Raw genomic sequence first — 27561 nt, forward strand, 5'->3', positions numbered from 1 at the left:
TACTGACTACAGTAAGTAATTAGTTTCTTTCAAAAACACTGTTGATAAGGGTAAATAATTTTATTCCCAGAATTTATATCTGACAGAGAAAACCTGTAAAACCACAATTAATTACTGTTAAAAATTTTATTAATTGTTAAAATTTTAATTTACTTTTCAGTAATATACTCAAAGATTGTTTACTTAACGATATACTTACCAAATTAAAGGCATTGTACATTTTGTAGTTTTACCTAAAATTAAACGTTAAAATTAAATTCCATTGCAACACAAGGAATGAAATTCTATTTAATTTTAACAGTGATAATTCTTATAGTATAGAAAATATTATAAGTAAATCTAATATATATATAAAAATAACAATTTAAATAGTTTTTAATTCATTTTCTTATACACATGTTTTCATTTAAATACATAAATATACACAATTATAATAAATAATTTTTACAATGAATTCACAATAAATAATAAATTATAATAATAAGATACTAATAATTTAAATGTTTTATTATTTTTAATTATAAATAATACAAATTAACACAGAATCTAATTTATTTAAAGTTATGAAGGTCGACAGTATTCATTGTTTACAATGCGTGTGAGATATCTATGTTCGTTACAGCTACGAATGTTTGTGGCGCCGTTTTGACCCGCTTTGTTACGTTCCTCAGTCACCAAGGTCGGAAATTCCATACATTATTTTACATCAACCACAACTTTTTTTAAGATGTAGAAATGATTCGCAACCTAACTAAATCCCTTTCATCTCAGGACAAAAAACCTATAAAAACCTACGGGAGTAAACAATTTCAAATAATAGTAATTGTTACATATGATTTATAAGATGCTGAACAGACTAATAAATATTTTTATATGACCAGTAATTTTTTTCTAAAACAAAGAAAAAAATATATATATTAAGTGGAATAAGATGTATCAACTGCAGGAGCATACGAATGAAATGTCAACAAAAAATAATAATGTTTTCTTTCAAGAGGTGTACAATTCTATTTCATAAAATTATAACAAAAAAGGATACCAAACAATGGAGCCAATCATATCACTTCTATGCTTACTTTTTATCTTATTTATTTATAATTCTTTTTTTGTGAAATCTCTATCATCAGTGTTGAGAAACCCTGGCCTCAAAACTTCAAATATAATCTTCGATTATATGTGGTCTTCATTTTTAAATTTGATTATATTCCAAAAAAAAAATATATATATATCAAGAAAGCAATCTGATCCAAGAAAAGATTGTAATATATGATTCAGCTGAGATAAAATAATAATAACAATATTTCTTTATTTTCAATATTTCGTTTTAAAATACATATTTTCAAAAAGTAATTACAATATATACTCGTAATTCACAACATATAAGCACACATTCTACAATTTAATTAAAAATCGTCAGCTGGAAAGTTGGAGTCTAAAGATAAGAAAAATAATACTTCAATGTAACAAGAATACTGCTCAGTAATCCGTAGAATAATAAAGAGAGATAAAAAATTACTAAATAGAAAAATTATATCGTTGCTGCTAATATTAACATCCTATAATAATCTACATAGAAAAAACAAATCCCTTTAATACAAAAAAGATTTATTATGAATAACACAAAGCACCTTAAAAAAACAAAATTAGAATATCAAAAAGTGTCATGATATGTTGTAAAGGTATATTTCCTTAACAAGTATTTATATTTAACGTAAATCATTACTATAATATATTTTAACGTGAAACTGAGTAAATAAAAAATTAAGAGACTACATTTATTTTTACTTTTCATTCAACAATTTACCAATTGCATTCAAAAATAATATCTTCAAAAAATTGAAGTTCACTCACCATGTAAAACAACCGGTACTCAGACTGAAAGTAACATCAAACATCGACATCAATATCGAAACTAAAACCTTGAAATATTGTTACATCTTTGTGATGTATCAATATTTCAAGTTTTTAATATTTCAAGTAAAATAGAACATTACAATGGATTATGATTATAAAATATTGTAATCATTTTTAGTTAAAAATCCTAAGCAGTTAACAATTGAAATTCCAAATTATTTCCCATCTATAGTGTCACGTATCTTTGCAATAGACTGCCAACTTAATCCAGTCCTTTTCGTTCAAAAAGTCTTTAAATAAATCAAGTGACAGCTCGACAAATAATCTCGCCAACTTTTATTTAAAAAAAAAAAATAATAATGAATTGAGCTAATATATATATATATATATATAGATTTCAGTTAACCACACATCTCAGGAATGATTGATCTGAGTCTGTACAAGACTACACTTCAATTACATTCAAACATATCATCCTCTGAAGAAATACCTTACAGTGGTTCTGCAGGCTGAACAGAAAAAGGAGGAGAGGGATGAACATCCCAAGTTCTACATATATATATATATATTGAAAAAAAATATATAAATATATGAAAATATATGTATATATATATATATATATATATATATATATATATACATATATTTATATAAGTATGGACGTAAGTAAATATGCCATTTAGATCACTACTATTGCCCATTTAACTAATAATAAATTAAAGCTTTTAGTATTGCATATTAAGCTTTTAGTACGATGCTAAATCCACTAATTTTAAATGCAGCCTGTAATTATTAAAATGTTTTACATTTAATCGTATGCTTATTTGACAAATAGTGATCGTAACATGTACGTATTTAGCAGCCATCGAGAATAACATTGCTGATTACAATAGTGAGGTCTTAAGTTTGATTCCCTCTATGGATGGAAACTAAAAAAAAAGAATTTTATTCATATTAGATCAGCTCTATATATATTCGCCTTAAGAGAGAAGACTACAATAATTAAAATCTCAGAAAACCAAACGGTATGAACTTATTTTAATGAATTTTCAGTAAAAAGTTGTAAAATTTTTATTACTGTTATATTATTATTATTATTATTATTATTATTATTATTATTGTTGTTGTTGTTTTTTTAAGGATTATTGCTTATAACTTGTTGTATTTGGAATGTATTAGTAATGTTGTCTTTTTGTTTTTGGATGTTTTCATCTATGTGTTTTTATTAACACTCCGTAGCTATCGTTTTTAAAGTTCTAATTATTTTTTGTATTTGACTGCATAATTGTTATTATTATTATTATTGTGTTTTGAATATTGTATTTTTAATATATGTGGGTGTTCTTTTGTGACTTTATGTGATATTGTGTGGCATACAAAGGTTTTGTAACTGTTCTGTTGCACAATTATAAAATAAATAAATAAATAAAAAAAAAAAATTATTATTATTATTACTATTACTATTACATTATCGTTACTATTACTATTACTATTACTATTACTATTAGATCACGTTATTGAAAAATTATTTAAAAAGAATGTTACAAATTTCAATGATAAAAATGAAATTTTGATAAACTTTTCCATAGCTATTAAAAAATAATTATTTGAAACTTTTATCGAAAAAAATATTACACTCTGTTTTATTAAAATGAAGAAAACATTACGATTAATTACGTTTAAAAATAGCAATACAAATCCATGGACTACTTTTTGTTTATTTTAGAGTATCATTTTTCCTAACGAAAATACCCTATACCAAGTTGCCTGAGCTCTTTAATGCATGTATTCCGCACGACGCACGTCCTAGAGAAAATAGTCTTTAGAGCCTTCCGCTGATTGTCAGTTTAAAGTGTCAACACAAAGAAGGGGGAAAAGTAAAAAAACAGCTTAATGGAAGAATGATGATAGTTGTAAGAAACAGTGCCTCTGAATAGAATATAATTAGTAATTTATATCGTACAACGAAAGATGAACCCTGGCTATTGAATCACGTCTCCTGTCATTGAATATTTATAAAGAATTGATAAATTTATTGTTATAAAACTTGATATATTACATATTTATTCAACTAAATACCCATTATAAAAACATTATTGGAAACTTAACAACTTTTAATGAAGGAAATCTACCCGATTGTTAAATACTTTTTAAATATTTTGAGACCATGTAAGATTAGGTGCAATTCCTATATTAAAAATTGTCGTTTGAATGAGATATATTTATGTATTTTTTAATACTTTGTCAAATTTTTAGAATTCTAGTACAACTAGTTCATGATTGTAGCTTGAAAAACTGTTTTTATTCCTTGGAGACCTTGAGAAAACAGTTTAAATGTTGTCATTAGAAAAGTGTCTTACAAAGAAGATAGTTCTTAAGAAGAATTGTCTTAAGATGAGTTTTACCTTAAGAAAAGGTATTTTTTAAAAATACCGAAAAAATATTAGAGGACCTGAACATTTTTGCTTAATTAAATAAAATGAAAAGAAATGGGAAAAATAAGATTTAACATGTTGGATAGTAAATAAAATCATGCATTACAGAAAAGTTCATAAGTCTTAGAAATAGCATGAGATATTATATTGTTCTGCTCTAATTAATGCCTAATAAAATATTACATTGAATTTTGTCCTTATTTATTATTATTTTTTCACGAACTTCTGAAGCGACTAAGTCCGGTAGAGGGCGGTCACTCTCCGGCGTGCAACCAGCCCTCTTAGGATAACCACCACTAATATCTTCCTCCTGCAGGATTAATAAATCAAACCTCACATACAAAACAATAAACTCACCCACACATCTCCACCACACAAGCACAATAAAACAAAAGGAAACATAAAGGAAAAATTCATTTTTTAATTTAACGCTCTCCTTAGGACGTAGGCTGTAACATTAAACGCTACGTCTTGAATGTCCTCTAATCTTAAATTCCCTGGCAGTTTCTTCAAATCTTGTTCCTGGTTCTTAGGGATCATTCCAAGGGCTGAGATAACTATTGTCACTACTTTGACTTTATGGCCCATATCCTACTGACCTCATTCTTGAGATATTGATATTTTATTTTTACTATTCAAGTTTTTGTGATATTTTAATCGTTTGACATAGAGACGTTTATCAGCACCGCATTTCGCTCTTCGTGATCCTTAAGTCCTATATCGGGTTTATCAGCATTTACTTCTCGATCTGTATGTATTGACATATCATGCCTGATATGTCGATGGTGTACGGTGTATGGTGATATCACCATACATATTGGTGATCGTATACCTGTTGTTTGTTACTACTCGATTATTGCATATTCCGATACCATTTGTCTCCATTCAACGGTATACTTCGAATACCGTTGAACCAATGATACCGTTGGGTCATATGACCCAATGAATTTAACCACATATTCTATTATGTCTTTTGAGGCATTCGAATTTTTCTAGCTGCGAATACCCCGATATGAGATGATCTACTATTTTAGATTAGGCCCAGCATAATCTACATTTGCCACCTCTCTTGTTTTCATAATGTACTTTTCGTAATTTCTTCAATCTGCGCCGCTACAATCAGGGCTTCAGTTTCAGCCTTTATTTATCCTAATGAAGCCATGATACTGTGCGAACCTTATCAACGCCTTGATGGCATACTAGGCATTTCTAGGTAATTATCTTCATGTTTGTATTCATTAAGGCGTCTTCCTTTGGCCTTTCATCTTCATCTCCCGGCGGTCCTGCACACTTTTGTGCAATTCTGATAGCTTTCGATAGTACTTCCGCATGCCTTGGTTGTCGTTCCATTCTTATAACTTATCTCATAATTCTATCGTTCTGATTTTTCAGTATGAATTGCGCTAGAGCAACAATTGCATTTCTATTTTCCGCGTTTTTCTGCATTCCTCAATCTTCTTCTTTTCGGGAGACGTACAGTCTATCCATGTCTACTCATAAGTGCATCAGTCCATGCTTATAAGCAATTTCCTCGTCTTACGATCTAATTCGGCTAAATTTGGTAACCTACTAATTACTTACAATATTAGCCCATTAAATTAAGCAACTAAATTAATTTAAACAATCATAATATCTGCACCAAGAGCATCACATCTGTCTCTATGCATTCTCCTATAGTCCAACTAAACTTTTTGAATATTTAATAGCTCTAGATGGTTTATGATTATTACCCTTTTCGGGATTTCTTCTTTGCACCTTCTATTAATCCTTCTAATAATATTTTACTAACTCATGTCCTTTTAGGATAAGTCCCATCCAATTAGCTTTCATATTCTGATTTTTTCTGAATAAGCTTCTATTCTTGTTCAATCTCCTCTTTACTTCATATTTCACTCTATTCCTTTAATCTTCGCCTATCTCTTTCAAGCTTACATTTCAAACACCTGCAGCTTTTTTCACGTTTCCTAATACCAATATCCCATATCGTTATAGAAGTATTCAAACAATTCAAAAAGACAATTTAAAAGAGGCTTTTCAAGTCTAACTCCAACATAAAGAATAATTCTTTTTATTTGGCGTTGCTGTCCTATTACTGTCATTTTCTTAACATTAGTTTTGGGCCTGTATTCTAATTATATGAAATTATTTGTAAAATAATATGCTTCATGTTTTAAAAACACCATGTCCTCTGCAAATCTTATACTTTTTATTTTATTTTCTTTAACGTTGATAAATAATCTGTTTCTAAAGCTTTTTGTATATGCTTAAATTAACATGCATATAAAGAAAGTAGGAAATAAGCACCATTCTTCCCTTACACCTCATCGTACGTCAAACCATCCTTTATTCACCAAAAGTTTCTGGTTTCGAAATAAATTTTTAATTAATCATTTACTAAACCTACCTAATATCTATAAACCTATTACCAGTAAAGTTACGAATAAACCACGTCTGAGTTTTGAGTTTACGTATCTCTATTGCACTTCTCCTTCTAAACAAAAACATATATATACACCTAAAAAGCAACTAGTCCTAACTGACTCTGACAAATTCATCAACGCCCAACAAAAGTTACTGTAGATAAATTGATGAAAATTTGTATAAATGTTCTTCTTACGGTGTAAGTGCACATTAAGAAATGATTTTTTGAAATTACACGTCTTATAATGAATTAAAAATAAATTTACATTTTTCTTAATTCCTTGGTAACAAATAGATACCCACTTGATTTTTGGTGTGTGAAATTTTAATTTCTAATTTTTTTCAAAATTCGACCTTGAAAGAGGTGAACTAAGGTAAATAAATTTGAACAATGATTGCAAATTTTCCCCATTTCCGATTATACTAAACGATATATTTACTATATTGAGTCTTGTAAATACACTCACTTCAAATAAAAATCTAAAAATCATTTTTGGGTTTTTTAATATTAATTTTTTAAGGGGTTCGATGGTGTACGGCGCGGCGGCTCAAACAACACAGCCAGTGTTACTACATCTGCAACGCGACTGGCTGCATCTACCTTCGGTTACTTGACTAAAAACATCAAATAAAACTAATCAAAAAAAAGAAGAGAAACGAAGTACGATCACTTCCTAGTGGTATTGTCAGATAACAATAAGAACCGGTAAAAATACATTTTTACCAATAAAAAGTAAGGGTACCCAGTTATAACTAATATTTTTAAGATGGGGACCGACTGTTTTGAAATTCACATTCTTAGTTCACTCCAAGTTAAGGGCTGTACTGACCAGATTGTTCCTGTAAGAAATTACAATACACCGAGAGTTTTTATAAATTGAACAGTCTTTAATTTTTATTTATCATTATTATTCTCATAACCACGAGTATAATTAACATAGTGGAGTCCAAGAAGCATAACTTTCTGGTTAGATGGAGACGCTGAAAAAAGCAAGTATCTGCTAAATATCCCCTGACCGCGACGAGGAAGGCAAATAACCATAAATAACAATGAAATTTACTACTTTTTTTATTTTCTCGATAATAAAAGAAAATATCAAATTGATTTCTGTTGTGTATAATCTTTATCTAAATATTCAAAAACCAATTTCTAGATTTTTTAAATGTCAAGTTTAAAGGGTTAAAATGAATTTTTGAATATTTTTTGAAACCCGACTATTTTTTTAAATTTTTGACAAATGACGATAACAACTTGATTTTTGATGAATGTAATCTTTCTTCATGTTAAAATTTAAAAACAGATTTCCACATTGCGCTAAATTCGGCCTTGAAAAGAATGAAGAAAGGTAAAAAGATTCTGAACAATGATTGCAAATTTTCCTCATTTCTGATTACATAAAACGAAATATTATATTGATTTTGGCTTGCAAATACTCTTCAAATAAATATCTAAAAACCAGTTTCGGTTCAACCAATGTTCAATCCCACTGTATGTGGGATTGAACATACGTTGGTTGCACCTACCTCTGTATTTTTATATGAATTTAATACTTAAAATAAAACTGTTGGGAAACGCAAGTGACAATAAATCGTGGGCAAAGCCGTAAGGAGAATGCTATGTATCAAAATATATAAAACAGTCGTGAGTGATTTGTAAATCAAAGCCCAGCAAAAACTACTGAAGATATATTGATGGAAATTTGTATACATATTCTTCTTACGATGTAAATACACACTAAGGAAGGATTTTTTTTTAATTTTGAGTTTAAAGGGTTAAAATGGAATAACAATAAAATTTACTATTTTTTTAATTTCTCGGTAACAAATGAAGATATCAACATTCATTTTTGGTGTGTGTAATTTTCACACAAATATCTAAAAATAGATTTCTAGATGTTTTGAAATAGTGGAGTGTAGACGGTTTTGTTGCAAATATGATAACAATCAATACATAATGTTAAAAAAAACATAGGCCAGACTTACTAAAGTTAAAAGAAATTTTATGTAAAAGAAAAATCTTTATGTCTCCCAAAAAGCAACACCGGAACGGCGTTCCAGCACCATTGCATCCCTGCCAATAACAATAAAAATTAATTTATTAAATGCTTTATGAAATAATTCATAATAATTTAGTTAAATATTATTTAAATTTCTTTTAAACACGGTTATTTGGAGAAACACGTTTTGAACGATCCATTATTTATCTATCATCTGGTTTATTTTTTTCTTAGCAATCTTGTCTTACATTACGTATAGAATACATAAATAAAAAGCTTAATAATAAATAAGTGTATAACTGCTTAATAATTTATAAAAAGCACATAATAATCATTTTGAAATTACGATTTCGAAGTTAGAAGACTAATGAGTAAAAACGTATAAAATTAGAAAATCAGAATTAATGAGGATAAGAAATGAAACATCTACTCAAAAGAAGGAAAAATTTAACAAATGAAATAATACAGAAGTTTGCAGATGTAATAAAAACGAAATAAAAAACGGTAGTATTTCAAAAAATAATTATGTAGCAAGATTGAAACTTCTAGTAAATTTTTATGTTTGAGTGTACTTCTTTATGGACATTAAGATGAAGGAACAAAAATCTGAAGGTGCTTTACCACTTTTACTTCATGTAAATAAGAAAAATACTGAAGATGATTAAATGGATAAACAGAGAGAAAAATGAAAAAGTAATAAATAGAGTAAAACAAAGTAAAATAACTTAATCAGAGTAATTCAAAACTAGAAAATTAATTTCCTGAAACGTAACAGAAGTCAAGAAATTATGATTAAAACATTGCCAGAAGGAATGTAAAAGGCGAAAAGAGAACTCGGAAAGAATAAATATTATAAACTATTTAAAAATAAATAGGAGTGAAAGGTTTAACTGGGAACAGAGAAGAATGAGAAAGGTCATAATGAAAGGGACATGTCTAAAGCCACAAAATCTACTTAATGATATTGACAGTAATAATAATATTAAAAGATATTTCTCTACATAGAAAGAGCTGGTATAGTGTTTTTAGATTTTACTTTGAACGGTATTCAAGTGTTATGTTCTATAATATTATTTAACTTCATGGCTTACCGTTTGAACAATATTTGATTATGCATAATTAACATATTTTTCAGCATTTACAGTAATAATATTACGAAATAAAATTTTATAATAGATAATAAAAACAAATAATTTTTTTAAAATTTATTTCAAAATAAGTACCAGTGTTTTTATTTATTATTACTGCGTTTTCTATCATATTCAATAATAATGATACGAAATAAAACTACATAACAAATATCTTTTCAAACATTTATTTTTAAACATATTTCAGTTTACTTTTCTATTTTGTGTGAATGTGTGTGAGTATTTTAGGTAGATTTCATAAAAAAAAATATTTAAGTTCGATAAACATTTTATAATGTTTAGGGCTCTTTTGCATCTATCACTCAAGTCCTGTATATGTAATCCCCATGTAAGGGATTTATCCAATACTAGTCCTAAATACCTTACGCTGTCTTTATATTGTATTAGATTATCACCAATTGGCAACGCAGGACTTTGATGAGGAATTCTCTTCCTACAAAAGTGTACACAGCACGTTTTTTCTGGTGAGAATTGGAATCCGTTATTCCTTGCAACTTCATTTAGAGCTTTGATCGCTCGTTGCAATTTGTATTTCATCATAGCAGTCTTGCTGCTGGCATACACAATTGCCAAATCATCAACATAGACGCTTTTGCTGATTTCTACTGGAATGGCTAATATCAATTTATTAATGGCAATGGTAAACAAGGTACCGCTCAATGGCGAACCCAGCGGTATGCCATTTTCCAAGATTTTTTCACATGAATATTCATTGTTGACGCGTACTTGGAATGTACGGTCATTCATATAGTTGCTGAGCAGTACAGGCAGATTACCACAAATGCCCCAGTCATATATCTGGAGCATTACTCCATAACGCCAAGTCATATCGAAAGCCTTCTGAAGATCGAAGAAGACTCCGACACAACGTTTCCTTGTAATAAAGCTGTTATATATAATATTCTCTAAGTTGATCATTTGATCGGTGGTGGAATGGTACTGCCGAAAACCTGCTTGGTATGGTGATATCATGTTTTCTTTTTCTAAAACCCAGACGAGTCGATTATTAATCATTTTTTCCAGTATTTTTCCCATAGCACAAGTCAAAGAAATAGGACGGTGGCTATTGGGATCTGTTAAATTTTTATTTTTCTTTGGTACTGGAACAACTCAATCGGCGCCGGTTTCAGGCGCCGATTGAGAGGCGGCAACCTGGCCGCTCCCCGACACGGGGATATCACCGGTCACCGCCTGCGGGAGGGGGGACCTTCCCCCCCCCCCCCTGTGATTTTTTGTGGCCTCTGGGGTTTAGAGGCCAACTCAATTGCAGGAGGCTTGGGAGCCTCCATAACAGTCTCTGTAGGTATCACCTTTTTCTTGTCATCAAGAATCTCACTGAGACGGACTTGGCATTCTGCTTTGGCATCCGTTTTCTTCAGAACAAGAGCAACTTTCGGTGTTTTATCTTCGGGAGGAGGCTGTACTAATATCTTTGGCTTTATAGGATCTTTACTATCGAAAGGTTTCATTTTATTGTCACTAATTCTTTCAATCATATTACCCAAGGTCGGAGCAAGTTTATTGATGAGTTGACCTTCATCGACAGCAACTGGAGCAGGAACAGGAACGGCAGCCGCAGCCTGAGCGTAAGTTGTTGTTGCTCTAGGCTTACGGGCGTTAACAATCTTCTTTGCATCGAAGTAGCTGACCTTTTGCAGGGTTTTTACTTCCTGCACAGCTACTTCATCTTTGTAGACAGGACAGTTCCTTGATCTACAAGAATGTGCTGCTTTACAGTTGATACATGTAGGAGGCTCTTTACACGGCTCTCCTTCATGCACCTCTTCACCGCACACGCATATTTGCGGTCTTTCACATCTAAGCGCGGTGTGGCCAAAGCGTTGGCACTTAAAGCACCTCATTGGCTGTGGGACAAATGCCCGCACATCCAAACATAGAATCCCTGCTCTTATCTTTTCCGGAAAAGTAGGCCGGTTGCAAGTGAGGACATGAGAAGCTGAAGGTAAGACCTCACCGTTCCTTCTCATGTTCAATCGGCGACACTCTATTACTCCTTGTGTTGCCAGTTCCTCTACAATCTCTTGCTCCGAACAATTTAAAAGATCCCGACAGACCACAACACCTCTTGAGGTGTTGATTATGCAATGGGGTTCAACACGTACAGCCAAATCTCTTTTTTTTCAGGCCTAGGATCTTCTGAGACTGTATATCATTTGCAGTCTCTACATGAAGTCCCGTGAAAGTTTTTCTTATTTCCTTAACAGGGCCTCCAGCACATTTATTTATTTCCCGAGCGATGAGGAAACGACTCACCTTCGAGAAATTATCTTTTTCCTTAGTGATAACTAAATACTTAGGTTTTGGAATGCTGCTCTTGAAAAAAGCTTTCTGCAAGCTTTTTCTAGCCTCAATCTCAATCCTTTTAGATTCCGCACTCTTTCGGCGTTTCGCCTCAGGCGAAACGGTCGGTTCTAGACGAGGGTGTTTACGTGAACCCTCTGCCACGTTTGGTTGTTCAACTTGCATTGAATCGTTCTTCAATGTAGTAAGGCTAGTAGTAAGGCTGTAGTAAGGCTAGCCGCCGGGGTACACCCCCACTCCAGGGCTATCACCCCTAGAGGTCCGTTCCGGTACTCCGGTGGAACCGGCATATGTCTTGGCAGAGAGCGGATGCGCAGTCTCTGCACTGACTCCAGGCCCTTAAACACCGAGGTTTTCAGGGCTCCCATGCCCCGAAAAACATGAGCACCTTAACTACATGCTTGCCATCGCGGGGGGCATGTGGACAACGAAAGGCCTCCGTTCGTTATACCTGCAAATAACTTCGACCGTGGCCGCCACATCGCCAGCTCTAAAGGTGGTATCAATCGATGTCCATAATCGTTAAATGTTTCGTACCTTCAGGTGATTGCGAAATCCAGTCCTGAAGTTCAGCCTGTAGATGTAATTCGGCCGAAAATGAAAGTATCCGAGAACAACACTCGGAGCCCCGTTAGCCAGCTATATGTAACGTACGTGAGTACAGCTGTTTTTGCCCTGGACGTTGAACGTAGATGTTGTGTTCCGGACGTGGGGATTATCTACCTCAGGGCAGGGCATTATTATTATTATTTTTTGTTTTTTTTTATTATTATTATTATTATTATTATTATTATTATTATTATTATTATTATTATTATTATTATTATTATTATTATTACTCACAGTTTAAATTAAATTTCAAAATATAATTGAAGTCCTTTTATATAAATTTACTTTAACGTTTTATAAGAAGTGAATTATTTTAATATCTAAGAACTTATTAGTTTTACATCTTAAGAACTGAATTGTTTACTATATAACATTTTGTATTAGACTAAAAAAAACTTTAATAATTACATAAAAAGAAGTATATTTTTACAATAGATATATGTATTTCTTTTTATTATAAAACAGCTGCAGAACTGGATTAGCATATATATAATATCATACGTAAGTATGAAGAAAGATTTATATAATTTATCACAAATGAGTTAACATACAGAGGCATATATTCAACGCGACCGGCGCTCATTTAATGCCGACTGGTCAAATGAACAGCAGTAAATCCTAGAAGTATATTAACTACATCAAAAAGTTGTTTAAACATAAAACCGTTGAGAACTTTTTTGGTTTACATACTCCATCCCCCACTACTCCTCAAAAAACACCTATTTTATAAACTACACTAAAATCTTATGTACCCTTATGCTGATCAAATGTTCAATTCACTCCAATCTCTGCGAGCTGTTAGTGTTACAACACTTTCTGAGCCACCACATGTATCAACTTGTTTTTGGGTTACCCATAATAAGAACCGATACATTAGTTCTGACAAATATTACCCACAGTCAGGTCGGATCAGAGTCTGTTTCTCAGGTCTAGGACAGGACATGACAGTTCAGGTCAGGTGAGAACAGATCAGGACCTCGTCAGGCCAGGACGGATTAGATTATCTCGTTTAGGCTTAAAAAATCTCTGATGTAGTTCGTTCTTGTGGGATTTACTGTTATTCTCATCTGTCGGTATTAACTGAGCGCCGGTCTACGTGAGTATGGCTCTGTATATTCTCATATCGTTTTTATACGACTTACTTCTTGACCTCAAGCCTGCGTTTTTCTAGATTAGTAATTGTAAAAAACCAGGTGTGAGTTGAAATATTCGCTCAGCGATATACATTCCCTTTTGGTCAAATCTGATGAATATACAAATGACCGTCCACGTTCTTGACTCGAACAAATGGTATAGGTTCTTGTATGTTGCAGCAGTGAACACATGTACGAATCGAAGTATGTTGTTTGATGTTTTTATTATTTACATCGTCTTGGTAAATGGAAAATTTGACTTCTAACACGATCCAGGAATATTATAACATCTTTTTATCAGTTACAGAATTTTAATAATAAATTTTGTTTCTTAAATCATTTGATAGACCCCGCGTTTGTCTTCATAGGTAATGTCTCGTCTGTAAACCATCGCATTAACTATTACAGTACGACAACTGTTACAGACTAAATACGGTAATAGAACTGTTTCAGTACATCTAAACAGTCAGCATCAAGACTTCATCATAACCTCACGTTATAGCAAAGTTATCACAACAGGCGATGCTATCTTATCTATCTATCTATCTTATCTATTCACCAGTCACACTAAATCACTGTAATGTAAAATCTGTTTATTAATTACTTCTAATACTTGTGATGATAGCTATCCCTCTGGTCTACAGTAATTATCTTTAATTAATAAAGAAATATTAATATATTATAGGAAATATATTAATTATTAATAATAATAAATTAATAATAATTATTAATTATATTAGTTATATTATATTAATATATTAGTTTATAATAATAATATATCTAAACAATATATGAATTGTAAATATTTTCCTGGTATTTGAGAATACTTCATTTAAAAGGCAACAACAGAACAATCTAAATTTTTATTATTATTACGAGGGGCGGCTAAAATATAATTCATACAGGGAATGTAACGGGAGAGAAAAATGTGGCACAAAGCGACACGTTCTCTATGTTGAAGTTTCAGTCCCGTACTACAAACATTCTAAAACTTGTTCTGTTCCACAAACGCACATTTTCTGTTACTTTCTATTGTTATGGAGTTGAATGTTCCTGCTACGACAACTCGTATAAAATATGTAGTGATTGAATTTTTAACATCGGAAAAGTGGTAATAATATAAATCGTTCTCTGTTTATGATTTACGATGATGAAACTGTTGATCGATAATGCAGTAAGATGATCGCTGTTAAAGCAAATATTGAAGATGAATTTCACAGTGGTCGACCGGCCTGTGGGACTGATGAGAAGCAAAAAATGCAGTGAATTAGTCGATTCAAAATTACAGTTGCATTACACAACAACGCAGCGCTATGCAGATAGGTACACCAAAATTATAAGTACGACACATTATATATTAGGCATGTTTTATTAAGTACCGTTTTGATATAACGGCACTCCTGTTTCGGATTGCGCAACGTAGTTTAGTGAAGGTCTCCCAATATTCCTCGGTATTTATCCGAGACAATAAACCAACAAGCAACAGTCCCTGTTTATCCCAAAACACAATGCATATGATTTTCCGGACTGACATAGTTTGCTTGAACTTCGCTTTCTTGGGAGATGTTGAATGTCTCCATTCCGTAGACTGTTCTTTTGATTCCGGTATAATGTGAGATTACCACATCTCGTCACCAGTAACTATTCTGTTTAAAAATGGACTGCCTTCATTTCTATATTTCATGAGAAAATTCAAGGCACTGGCTAAACGGATTTTTTTCATGCAACTCAGCATTTTTGGCACCCGCGTGAATACAACCTCCAATAATTTAAGCGTACTAACATATTTTCATAAAGAATTCGTGAAATTAAAGGAAATTCATTACATAATGATGAAATCATAAACCATCTACTCTCACGGACCTTTCCATTAGTTTTTTTCACCCAGTCCTTAGTAATGACAAACGGTTGCCCACTCCATGTCCCCTAGTATATATTTTTTTACGGCCCTCTTTAAGTTCCCTAACCATTTTCTCACCATTCTATGTGACATAGCGGTATGCCCGTATTAATCTATTGATTAATTTTGGCCTCTTTCGTATCTCTTGCATATAAGAAACGTGTTTTTTACAAGCAGCGGCACTGTTAGAGTAATAGGAATTTTAAACACCCACAGGTAACTCTAAACAAAAACAAACTGCGTAATGACGTTTTTAGCTAGCCAATAAATGTCGGATTTCATCCGGAGGTGCCGGGTTCGAATCCCAGTCAGGCATGGCATTTTCACATACGCTAAAAATCACTCATCTCATCCTCTGAAGCAATACCTAACGGTGGACCCGTGGGTTAAAAAAGAAAAAAAGAAAGTCAATAAATGTACTTAGTCTCCACATGTGCGAAATGGCGACAACCGCGCTGCAGCAGATGTATAACAAAACCGTACTTCCTTCAAAAAGCATATCTCGTACACATTATTTTTGTATTATAAAAACATTATTTAACTTTCAATATTTCATTATAACTATGTGTATTATAACTATGTGTTAGTAATAATTTCATTATTACTATGTGTAAATAAAAATATTTATTTATTATCATTTACATTTTGGCATTAATTTAGCCTAAATGGACAATGCAAGAATAATTTTTTTTTAACTTTTACATTAGTTTAAAGCCATCTACCACACGGAATTTTCTGTCTTTTGAGGATTCCAGAATTAGACCTTAAAGTTTTTTTTCAACTAGTGAAAATTAGTTTGAAACAATTAGAACTGACTTGATTAATATTATTCTGTCTTTTGTGGATTCCAGAATTCGATCTTTAAGTTTTTTCAACTAATGAAAATTTGAAACAATTAGAACTAACTTGAATAATATTATTCTTTTTTATTGAATTGTATTAAATTTTTTCTAGATTTAAAAAGAAATTCACCAATTAGTGTTGGTGAAAAAATCCACGATTTATTCGCTTAAAATATGTTTTATAACGAATAATTCAAAGAATGTAAATAAAACTCGCAAATTTTCAAACAATTTATATCAAGCAGGTCTTTTTACGAGGGTAAGTCAATTATTATCCGCAATGTAGTAAATTTTATTGCAATACAAATAGGAAACTTACATGTACATCATTTTTCAGCATAGTCCCTTTGCATTTCAACGCACTTGGTCCATCGTTGCATAAGCTTCCTGATTCCCTCATAAAAGAAGGTTTTCGGTTGAGCTGCGTGCCAGGAACGCACCGCTTATTTCACTGTTTCGTCCGAGGTAAATCGACGGCCCCTTAATGCCTCTTTGAGTGGACCATACAAGTGGTAGTCAGAAGGAGCAAGATCAGGACTATACGGAGGATGAGTCAGTACTTCAAAGTCGGGTTTCTGGACCGTTTCAGCAGTGTGGGCAGCAGTATGTGGACGGGCATTGTCGTGCAACAACACAGCAGTCCTCGGCGTTTGACAGCAATCCTCGGCATTTGCTCGAATTGCAGGCTTCAGCTAGGCAGTAAGCTTCTCGCTGTAACGCGCACTGTTTATTGTCGTGCCCCTTTCTTCATAATGTTCCAGTACTGGGCCTTGTGAGTCTCAAAAAACCGTAAGCATCAGTTTTCCTGCGGACGGTTGCGTCTTGAACTTTTTTTTTGCAGGGCTAATTTGGATGTTTCCATTACATACTCTGTCGTTTACTCTCCGGCTCATAATGATGGATCCATGTTTCGTCACCAGTGATGATTCTGTCTAACAGGATATCCCGTTCGTTACCATAGCGATCCAAATTTTTGTGGAACATGTCGAGCGCGTTTATTTATGCAACTGTGTGAGTTGTTTTGGGACCCATCTTGCACAGACTTTATGAAACCCAAGTCTGTTGTGGATGATTTCGTAGGCAGAACCGTGACTAATTTGCAGATGATGTTCCACTTCATCGATAGATACTCGTCTGTCTAAGAAACCCATGTCATGTGCACGCTCAATGTTTTCCTCATTTGTGGCGGTAAACGGACTTCCGGCTCCTTCGTCGTGCGTAACACTTGTGCGACCATTTTTTAATTTTTCAATCCATTTGTAGATACTCCGTTGCGGTAACAACTGTTCCCGTACTGTACCGAAAGTCTTCGATGAATTTCGGCCCCTGATACACCTTCCGACCACAAAAAACGGATCACTGAATGTTGCTCTTCTTTGGTGCAAACAGAAAGCGGAACAGCCATGATTAACGGCAGGGGAAGCGATAATGGAACTAACCTAGCAGCATCAAACTTACACAGACATAAAAACAATTTAACCACGTATGCGACATCTACGCAACACGACGGTACTACCAACATAAACAAAAATATAACTAAATTGCGGATATAATTGACTTACCCTCGTATTTGACCAATTACTTACTCGGCTAGGGTAAATTACTCGAGTAAATCTTTAATCCTTCAAAATGTATCAAGCAAAACACTCCATTATAAGTATTTCTTACGGGGAAATCCAGTGCGTAATGTTAATTATTAAAAACATATTTTTAATCGTGTTCGTATTATAAAATTTCATGAAAACGTTTACCGAACCAGCAATTAGATATTCACCACTCATTTTAGGCACAAAATAAACCAAAGATTTTTTTTATTATATTAAATTTACAAGCTCCTTTATGATTGAGAAAAATTTAAATTTTGCTAATCCTATTCAGATATTTATTTTTTAATACTTCAAATTTCCGACAAAACGGTAGAAGAATAAATATATAATTAATCTGGTAATAATATTTACTCAACCAAAGCTAAGAATTTATAACATGATAAGAGATTAAATTATGGTTAGCCTTATCAGAAAAATACCCAAATGACTATTGCAAATTCTAAAACTAAAAGAATTAAATATTAAATCGGTAAAAACATTTAACCAACAATACCTGCAAAAATATATAGAAAGTAAAATAAAAACGAAACCATTCAATTTAAATAAGAGAAAAAAATAATCTTATCATTTAACGTCAGATATAAAGAATTCACTAATATTGTAACATTCAGTTACAACAGTTTACATTAAGCATAATAATCAGTGGCTAGCGTGACATAAAATGTTCGTGCCGTTTCACCAATTCAGTAACCTAAAATATGTTTTCATGTGAGCAGACAATAAACAAACCTAAATAAATAAATAAATAATTACAAAAAATAAGTTGCATAGATTGAATTGAATTGTCACCAACTCTTAAATACTTCTCAATTATTTAGTAAATATTCCATAAAATCTAATTAAAACTTTGTTTATTCATCAAATAATAAATTAGTTAACAATTTTAAAGTTGAAATTTGATTCTTATGAAACTTGATTTGTTCTCATGGAGTCGTGTTTACTGTTCTTGTTTTCGTTGACTGATATAAAATAGGGTGTCAAATTTGAGCGGTGATACTCAAAACGTTCTTACAAAAAAAATTCATAATTTAAAAAATCTGAAGTGGACACCATATTAAATTGTACGCCTATTAAATTACATATACACTTCTTTTTTTTTTAAATAAAAAGTACATAAAATTTTACTTCATTAAAACTTCTGATATTTTTTAATATTTTTTTTGTTGTTATTATTAAATTATTATTTATTGTAAAAGTTTTTTTTACAATCAGAGGTTAATAATTATTGATAACTCAATATATTTAGATTAAAAAAAAGGTTAAACAAAAAAAGGAGGTAAATTCTGATTTGAACCGATGTGCCTTCCCCTTGAAAGATCCAAATATTTCATTAATTAAAATTTTATTTGGCTGTAACTCTGGAACCAATGAAAATAAGTACCACTAACGATACATCGCTGAAAAACTCTCAATGAGGGCTTATAAGTACAGTTAAGAAAACTTCCAAAATCCAATTTTTTGGGAGATTTTGGGCTTTTTTACACTTTTGGTTCAGTCGATTGCAATCAAAAGGGAAAGTGCACCAACTAGATGTTACAACGGTCCTACAACTAAAATTTCAACGTCCTACGCTAATCGTTTTTGAGTTATGCGAGATACATACGTACGTATAGATGTCACGCCGAAACTAGTCAAAATGGATTCAGGGACGGTCAAAATGGATATTTCGTTGAAGTTGAAAACCGAAATTTTTGCAATTACAAAAAAAAGATGATATCAGACACAAGTTACTCTCGAAAGTGATATGGCCACTGTTTACGCCAATGCGTAAAGTAGCTTTAATCCAATAAATTCAAGGTCTTCTCGTAGTGTCAAGTTCACCGTAATTTTCTATTTTGTCTGCTGTAGTCGTAATGATTCATAAAAGCAATTCCTATTTAGCCAAATTAGTCGTAACTGTTTTGTTATCTCCAATTTTAATGTTGTCAAAGTTTCTAAAAAGTCTAATTATCTTTATCTGCGATGATGTCATTCCTCAACTTGTTCGTATTCAGAAACTATTTTATTAGTCTTACGTAATTCTTTTAATGGTCTGCTTGTTTATAAGAAAAAAATCTTTGTTATATTTATCGTTCCCGAATTCCCCACGTTTCTCTAATCGTCCCCAAACTTCCCGTTTATGCTGTTTCTTTCCCGCACTAACACTTGCACACTACCTGTTGTCGTCAACACACACACTCTTCTGTCTACGGCCTAGTTTGCTTTCCCTTCTTCTCATCACGCCACCTTCGACAGTGCAGGTCACACTTCTACTGTGTGCGGACGTTCTACCTGCGACTCGTTCTCGTTTTCTTTCTCTCGTTTAGTGTGGTGATTTCGGAAGCCTTACCCTAGGAAATAACGTTAATTGTTTCCTTTTAGTTTTTTGTATTGAAGATGCTTTATGGGATCATTGTTTTTCACGTGCCCATCTTATATGGAGTTGTTACATTTCTGTCAATTGGCTTCTTCCAATAAAATTGTTGATTACAATATTGAACAAGTTTTTTTGATATAATTTAGGTCTGTTAAATATAATGTTTCTGCCAAGGGAATTTTATTAGACATATCTACATAGAATTTGATGTACCGATGGATCAATATTACTTTATGTTTAAAATTAATAATTATCTTTTACTGTCTAATAACTGCAGGAGAACTGAAAATTTTTCATTTTTGAGATTTGATAATGACATTTTTCATATAATATTTACTATATTTTTTCCATCATCCTTTATCATTCAGTTTATGATTTGTAGGATATCATCATTGAAATTTATAGATTGGGATCATCTGTTGAATTATGTACAAGCAATTTATAAATATTTTAATGTACAATATGTGTTGCATAATCATTTTAAAAAGTGATTTTTACATTTTATATATATAAAAGAAAGAAAGAAAGTAATTGTATATAAATATATTTTCTGTCATTTGTATTATGGATGTTACTTGTTATTATTGTTATTGTTAATTTTATAAGTAATTAAGAATGCTATTGTTTATAATATGAATTATATATATAAATTATTGTGTTCAACTTTTTAAATATGAATAACACTACAAAATTATAAATAATATTTAAATTGAATGTTGTTCAGTTTATTACAATGTGCCATATAATTAATTAGTATGATTATTGTTAAAAATTAATTATAGACAGTAATTTTTTTTCTTGCATTTTATTTACATTGTTTTAATATAAATTGATTGAAGGTCAAAGAATTCTAAGATAATATAATTATATTATCCTATCTGCAATTGTGATTATATTCATATATTTAATTCCACTGCTTACTTGTGACAATTGTGAATTGCAATTGATGATTATATTATATTTACGATACTAATTATTTTTTTCATTTTTTCTTGTTAATAAAGTCCAATACTTTGGCAAACAAGCTATGTTTCATTTTTTGTTGTAATTTACCCAACAGCCACTCTTAAGAGTAAAAAGAATCACAAGGCAGGCTTACTAGGCTAGGGCTTTTGTAGTTTTTATTCTTCGCAGAACCAGTCTTTCTTATGTATGTTATCACGTCTACCAAACTGCAAGAAGTACTTTATTTCTTTCTGACCGTAAACTGGATTATATACTTCGTTTCCAACCATTAGGGATCAGAATGTTGAATGTACGAGTACATAGCCTATTTTTTTGACAACTCTAGAACGGCCATTCTGGTTTAGATGAAATTTGTATAAACGCTAGTCTGTAACATTCGAGAAATGGACATATTAGAAGTTCAAAAAAAACCTAAACGGCGGAAATTTTGATTTAATAAACCCCCGTCGTTTTTCCAAACCAGAACCAAAATTATTCAGAATTTATAAAGTGCGGCATCAAATAAAATGCTTGCGAAATATAATGAAATTATTTATAAAAATAATCACGTAAATCAGATGAATTCAAAATCTAGTTCTCAGATTCAAATCCTACTAGAGGTAGGCATTTATTTGGATTTTAATATTACATCGTGAATACCAGTGTTCTTTGGTGGTTAATAGGTACTGATGCGAACGCCAAATCGCCTCTTTGACACAGTGGGATCACGGATGGTGGCGGCGAATTGATCGAAGGTTTCATCGCGCAGCATCATTTCAATGTTTTTAATGTAGCCGGCGAATTGTCTACTTTCGCCGGTGCAGTCGACGGGCGGAAGGCCTTCCGTGGTATCAACATCAAAAGTAAATGTCACGCGGGACTCTGCGATGGAGCTGAGTGGGAGTAAGAGGTCTGCTCACCTCCCGCTGGTACAGCAGACCGGAGTCAATAATGAAACCAAGTCAGGGGTATGAACTGAAGTTTAGTTCACTAAGAGAACTAGGAATAAATTTCGTTGTTGCAAAGAACATTTTTGGTCGTATGTTATTATTCATTTGCCTCGAATTTATGGAACATTTACACACGAATTGGCTGAGTAAAATGCAGAACTAGGCGCGGGGTTCGTGCTTCCATGAACTCGGTTAGCTAGTTCAGAGGGATACGATGTAGGACATTCAAGATCTCCGGATGAGGCCTACAGCGAAGGCAAAGGCTGAGTTTGTAAAACACTGATGTAAATTTCTTCCGAGATATTTACATCAGTGGCATCCCAGCGAGACCTGGCTTATTACTATGAGATGTAAAAAGTTAGAGGTCGAAAGACAACTGCCGTTAAAGCCCATCAGAGCTAAATGAATGGGGAAATAGTGTGGCGACGGGGTTGCGATGTTCTTTGGTGGTTGGATTTCAATTAATCAAATGTCTCCTGAGTTTGTCCAAGACTACACATTTACCGGTACAGTTACATTACACCGATAAGTCGCTAATGACTGTTACTGTTGATACGACGATAAATAAAAGTATTAAAAAAGGTATTTAGCCTAAAAGTTCAAGAAAATCATTTGGAAAATTTGCTAAAAAATATAATGTTCTTATATCTAACTCAGCTAGAAGATCTAGCAATTAAGAAAATACACCTTGCCATTTAAATACCATGGAGGTTTATTTATTTTTAAAAATGCTATTTAATATTCGAGATTCCCCTTCAGCCATTTTCAGTCAAAAGACTCCTTTTGTTGTAGAATTTTCTCCTTCCTTTTCTTTGACATTTTTCTTCTAACATTTATTCTCAATCTAGAACTGTAACACAGAGTACAACAGAATGATGTAATAAAACTATTACATACAAATACAAGTAAAAGACTAAAATAAAATTAACATTTAATAATATTTTTTATGGATAAAATTTAAAATGAAAATAACATTATAATGAAAGAAACTGTTGTAATGTATGAAATTTCAATAAACGATAATGCAGAACATAGGTTATTTTATTTTTTAATATACTCAACAATTTTTTTCCGGTTTATGCAAGTGATGTCTAAACCTGGACACGGTTCCCATGGTCGGTCATCAGTTGGTAGTCGCCACGTAAATCATGTAAATTTTGTAGATTGTCTTCTCCGTATTCACCATCCTCATTCATCGTCTTTGGGTAAAGTAGAAAGTGTATTATAGTTTTTGTATTTCATCAACATCTAATTAGTAAAAGCCACCTCATGTGGTTGGAACACTGATTCTCCATAGAAATTCCTTAATAAAAAAATTCTGTAAGTCAATTTGATTGTGCCTTGTCATAAATATTTGGTATATGAATATTATTTGCTTTCCTGTGCCGCTTAGGAATTACAGTCACAGAGTTACTACTACACAGAGTTACTAATGCAGAACATAGGTTATTTTATTTTTTAATATACTCAACAATTTTTTTCCGGTTTATGCAAGTGATGTCTAAACCTGGACACGGTTCCCATGGTCGGTCATCAGTTGGTAGTCGCCACGTAAATCATGTAAATTTTGTAGATTGTCTTCTCCGTATTCACCATCCTCATTCATCGTCTTTGGGTAAAGTAGAAAGTGTATTATAGTTTTTGTATTTCATCAACATCTAATTAGTAAAAGCCACCTCATGTGGTTGGAACACTGATTCTCCATAGAAATTCCTTAATAAAAAAATTCTGTAAGTCAATTTGATTGTGCCTTGTCATAAATATTTGGTATATGAATATTATTTGCTTTCCTGTGCCGCTTAGGAATTACAGTCACAGAGTTACTACTACACAGAGTTACTAATGCAGAACATAGGTTATTTTATTTTTTAATATACTCAACAATTTTTTTCCGGTTTATGCAAGTGATGTCTAAACCTGGACACGGTTCCCATGGTCGGTCATCAGTTGGTAGTCGCCACGTAAATCATGTAAATTTTGTAGATTGTCTTCTCCGTATTCACCATCCTCATTCATCGTCTTTGGGTAAAGTAGAAAGTGTATTATAGTTTTTGTATTTCATCAACATCTAATTAGTAAAAGCCACCTCATGTGGTTGGAACACTGATTCTCCAAAGTGATTCTCACTGATTCTCGGAAGTAACGTGAAGATGAGAAAATTTTATTTAATTTTTTTCGTTCAACTGCTGTTAATTTCATAAGATTTAGACCAATAAATACCATAAAAAGTACTTCTAAAGTCCTACTTATTAAAACAAAACAGAAAATAAATAACATTCTAGATTCACTTAAAAGTGAATCCACCCTAACTTAAGCCACCTTTAAACTTATTCCAAAATTTTTAGAATCAAGAAGCTTATATAATTTCTTAGTAAATGAGTGAAAGTTCACGCAGATTTTTCTCGTATAATCGTGAGTAAAAGGAATTTGAAAGTCTTCGTGAAGTTTAATGTTTTAATATAATGTAAGAAAAAATAATCGACTGGTGAAATTTTTATTGAAATGTTTTAAAATGTTTGGAAATTAAATTTCTTGGAGTGTATAAATAGCTTTACTCCGTCACTCAAAATTAGCTTTAGAATATTCTTGTAAACAACCGGGTTTTGTTTTAAGAGAACATGAGACTGGATTGCTATACCGATGATGAAGTTTAATTTCTGAATTTAATTATAGATATTTTGTTTTCGTGTGGTGACCCCATATCCATTATTAGATTAAAGAAATTAACTGAGATTTAATTAGTAACTTTAATGAGACTTCTTCATCGAAATTTTTCATTTTATGACTAATATTCCTGAATTCTATATTAGTAACATTAAACACGTTATTAAATTTAATATTTAAAATTATCTTATTCTGTATTGAAATAATTGTATGCCTGCATTAATTCAAACTTCATAACTGATTATGATTTTAATTTTAAATAAAATTTAAGGTTTTAAACATTTCAAATTTTAATTTTTGGTTAGAATTCGTTTAAACAATTTCCAAATGATGGGAACGTAATTTAATAATAAATCAGATTTCGTAACCAAAAATTAGAATTAACAGTGAAACTTTATTGTGTTATTCATTAGTGTTATTCAGATGTACTTTCCAAATATATTTTATAATAAATTAAAAAATAAAAATCCAGAAAAAGAGCACCGATTACAGAACGAATTTACTTCCCTACTTAGCTCGTAATTTAACTACAATATTAATAGGCTATAGGAAATTGAGTGACGTAATTTATATTCATGTCGTGAGCAACGATAACTGATAAGACACAAAAACAGGAACTACGTTAAAACGTTTGGTCATATGAAAGTAGGATATTATTTTGTAATATAAAACTAGCGTGTATTAATAAGTTATCATAAACTTTATTCAGATTATTATAACTAACCTATACAACCACTTAATAACTAGGTTAATAATTATTTTTTTAATTTGTATAAAAATTTCAAAAAAATAGACCATGGAAAGAAATCTGGCCACAATGTTGTTGAAATTTTGTTTTAATTCAAGAATATTTTTATCCTTACGATAATGCTTAAAAAATGTAAAAATTTACAAAAATTCAGTTTTTTATATTCAAATCTGAATTTTATTAGAACTTTCTCTTAGTTAAAAATATAATGAAGAAATTGTAAAATGATTAAAACACTTTGAGCAACTTGAACAAAAATTCCATTTAAAATTTACCTCCTACCATTGTAACTTAAGATTCTAAGTAATCCTAACTCTAAAAATGTCTCATATTTTAAAATTTAAAGAAGTCCTTCAGATTTAAGCAGTAAAAAATGCATGAAACTGCATTTTTTGTGTTTGAGTGCTCTTTACTGTAACATTTTTGGGGTTATATTTTTATGTTAATTTTTTTCAATGTTATTCAATTCTTTTTTTTTTGGTTAGTTGAAAACAAGCACGAGTAAAACTTTTATAAAGTCGATCCCCTATAGAGGGATATTTTTTTTTTAATAACAATTTTTGTCTTTAGATCAAATTTCCTTAAAATCTAAAAAAAAGATCTGGGATGGATATTACTAAGAACAATACTTTCCTTTCTTCAATAACCTATTACGACAAACGGAGCTTTATTTTTTCATCGTAATTGTCGTAATTTAATGATTAAAATTACTAAAAACTGAACGGTTAAAGATTAAACAGTTGAAACATATTTCATTTTTGTGAATGAAATGAAAAATTAAAACGTAAATTAAATTAGATTTTGAATTTACATTAGTAAAAGTATTTACCATATTTTTACAAAGGTGTTCAAAGTGAGCGCGCTGCGTAGAGATGAATTTTTACGCTCGAATGATCATATTGAAACTCACCTGACTCAAAACATTGCTTTTCATGCCGTCAATTTCTTGTTGAATGTTCTCCATCAGCTCATCGATCGTGTGGAGATTCGATTCATAAACTTTATTCTTCAAATAGTCTTGACGGAAAAAATAGACAAACCTTGGAAACGCGGAGGCTACCGCCTTTTACTGACAGTTCGTTGTTCTGTAAAAGAATGCTTGCTAGTGAATTGTTTGATGTGACACGTTGATCCATCCTGTTCGAAGAGCCGGTATTCTTTTTCACGATCTATTAACTGAGCGTAAAATTCTTCAAAAATTATACGATACACTTCTGTATTGATAGTTCAGTCAAAGATTATTGGCGTCACTATACGATTAGCACACCATATACCGTTTTTTCATCTTGAAGTTGACGTTCAGACATCCTATGAGGATTTTCAGACATCCAATACCCGGAATAGAGCGAATTAACATATTTAGAAAAATCAAACCGTGCGTCATCTGACAAGAAATACAGCTTCGGATCTATCTGTCCATCGACAATGATTTTAAGAAGCCAATCGCAATAATTAAGACGTTTCAGTTTATCTGATCTTAATTTGTTACACAGTGGTTGCACGAAATAGTTTAAAATTTAAATCATTAAGAATATTACGGCAAGATTGTTGAGAATATCAGCAGTTTGTTGAGATAATAACTTACGTATAGATTTTTTCGTACTGCCAGAAATTCTTTGAACTTCAGTTA

Source organism: Lycorma delicatula, chromosome 1, assembly GCF_047948215.1.
Source record: "Lycorma delicatula isolate Av1 chromosome 1, ASM4794821v1, whole genome shotgun sequence".
Classification (NCBI taxonomy): Eukaryota; Metazoa; Arthropoda; class Insecta; order Hemiptera; family Fulgoridae; genus Lycorma; species Lycorma delicatula.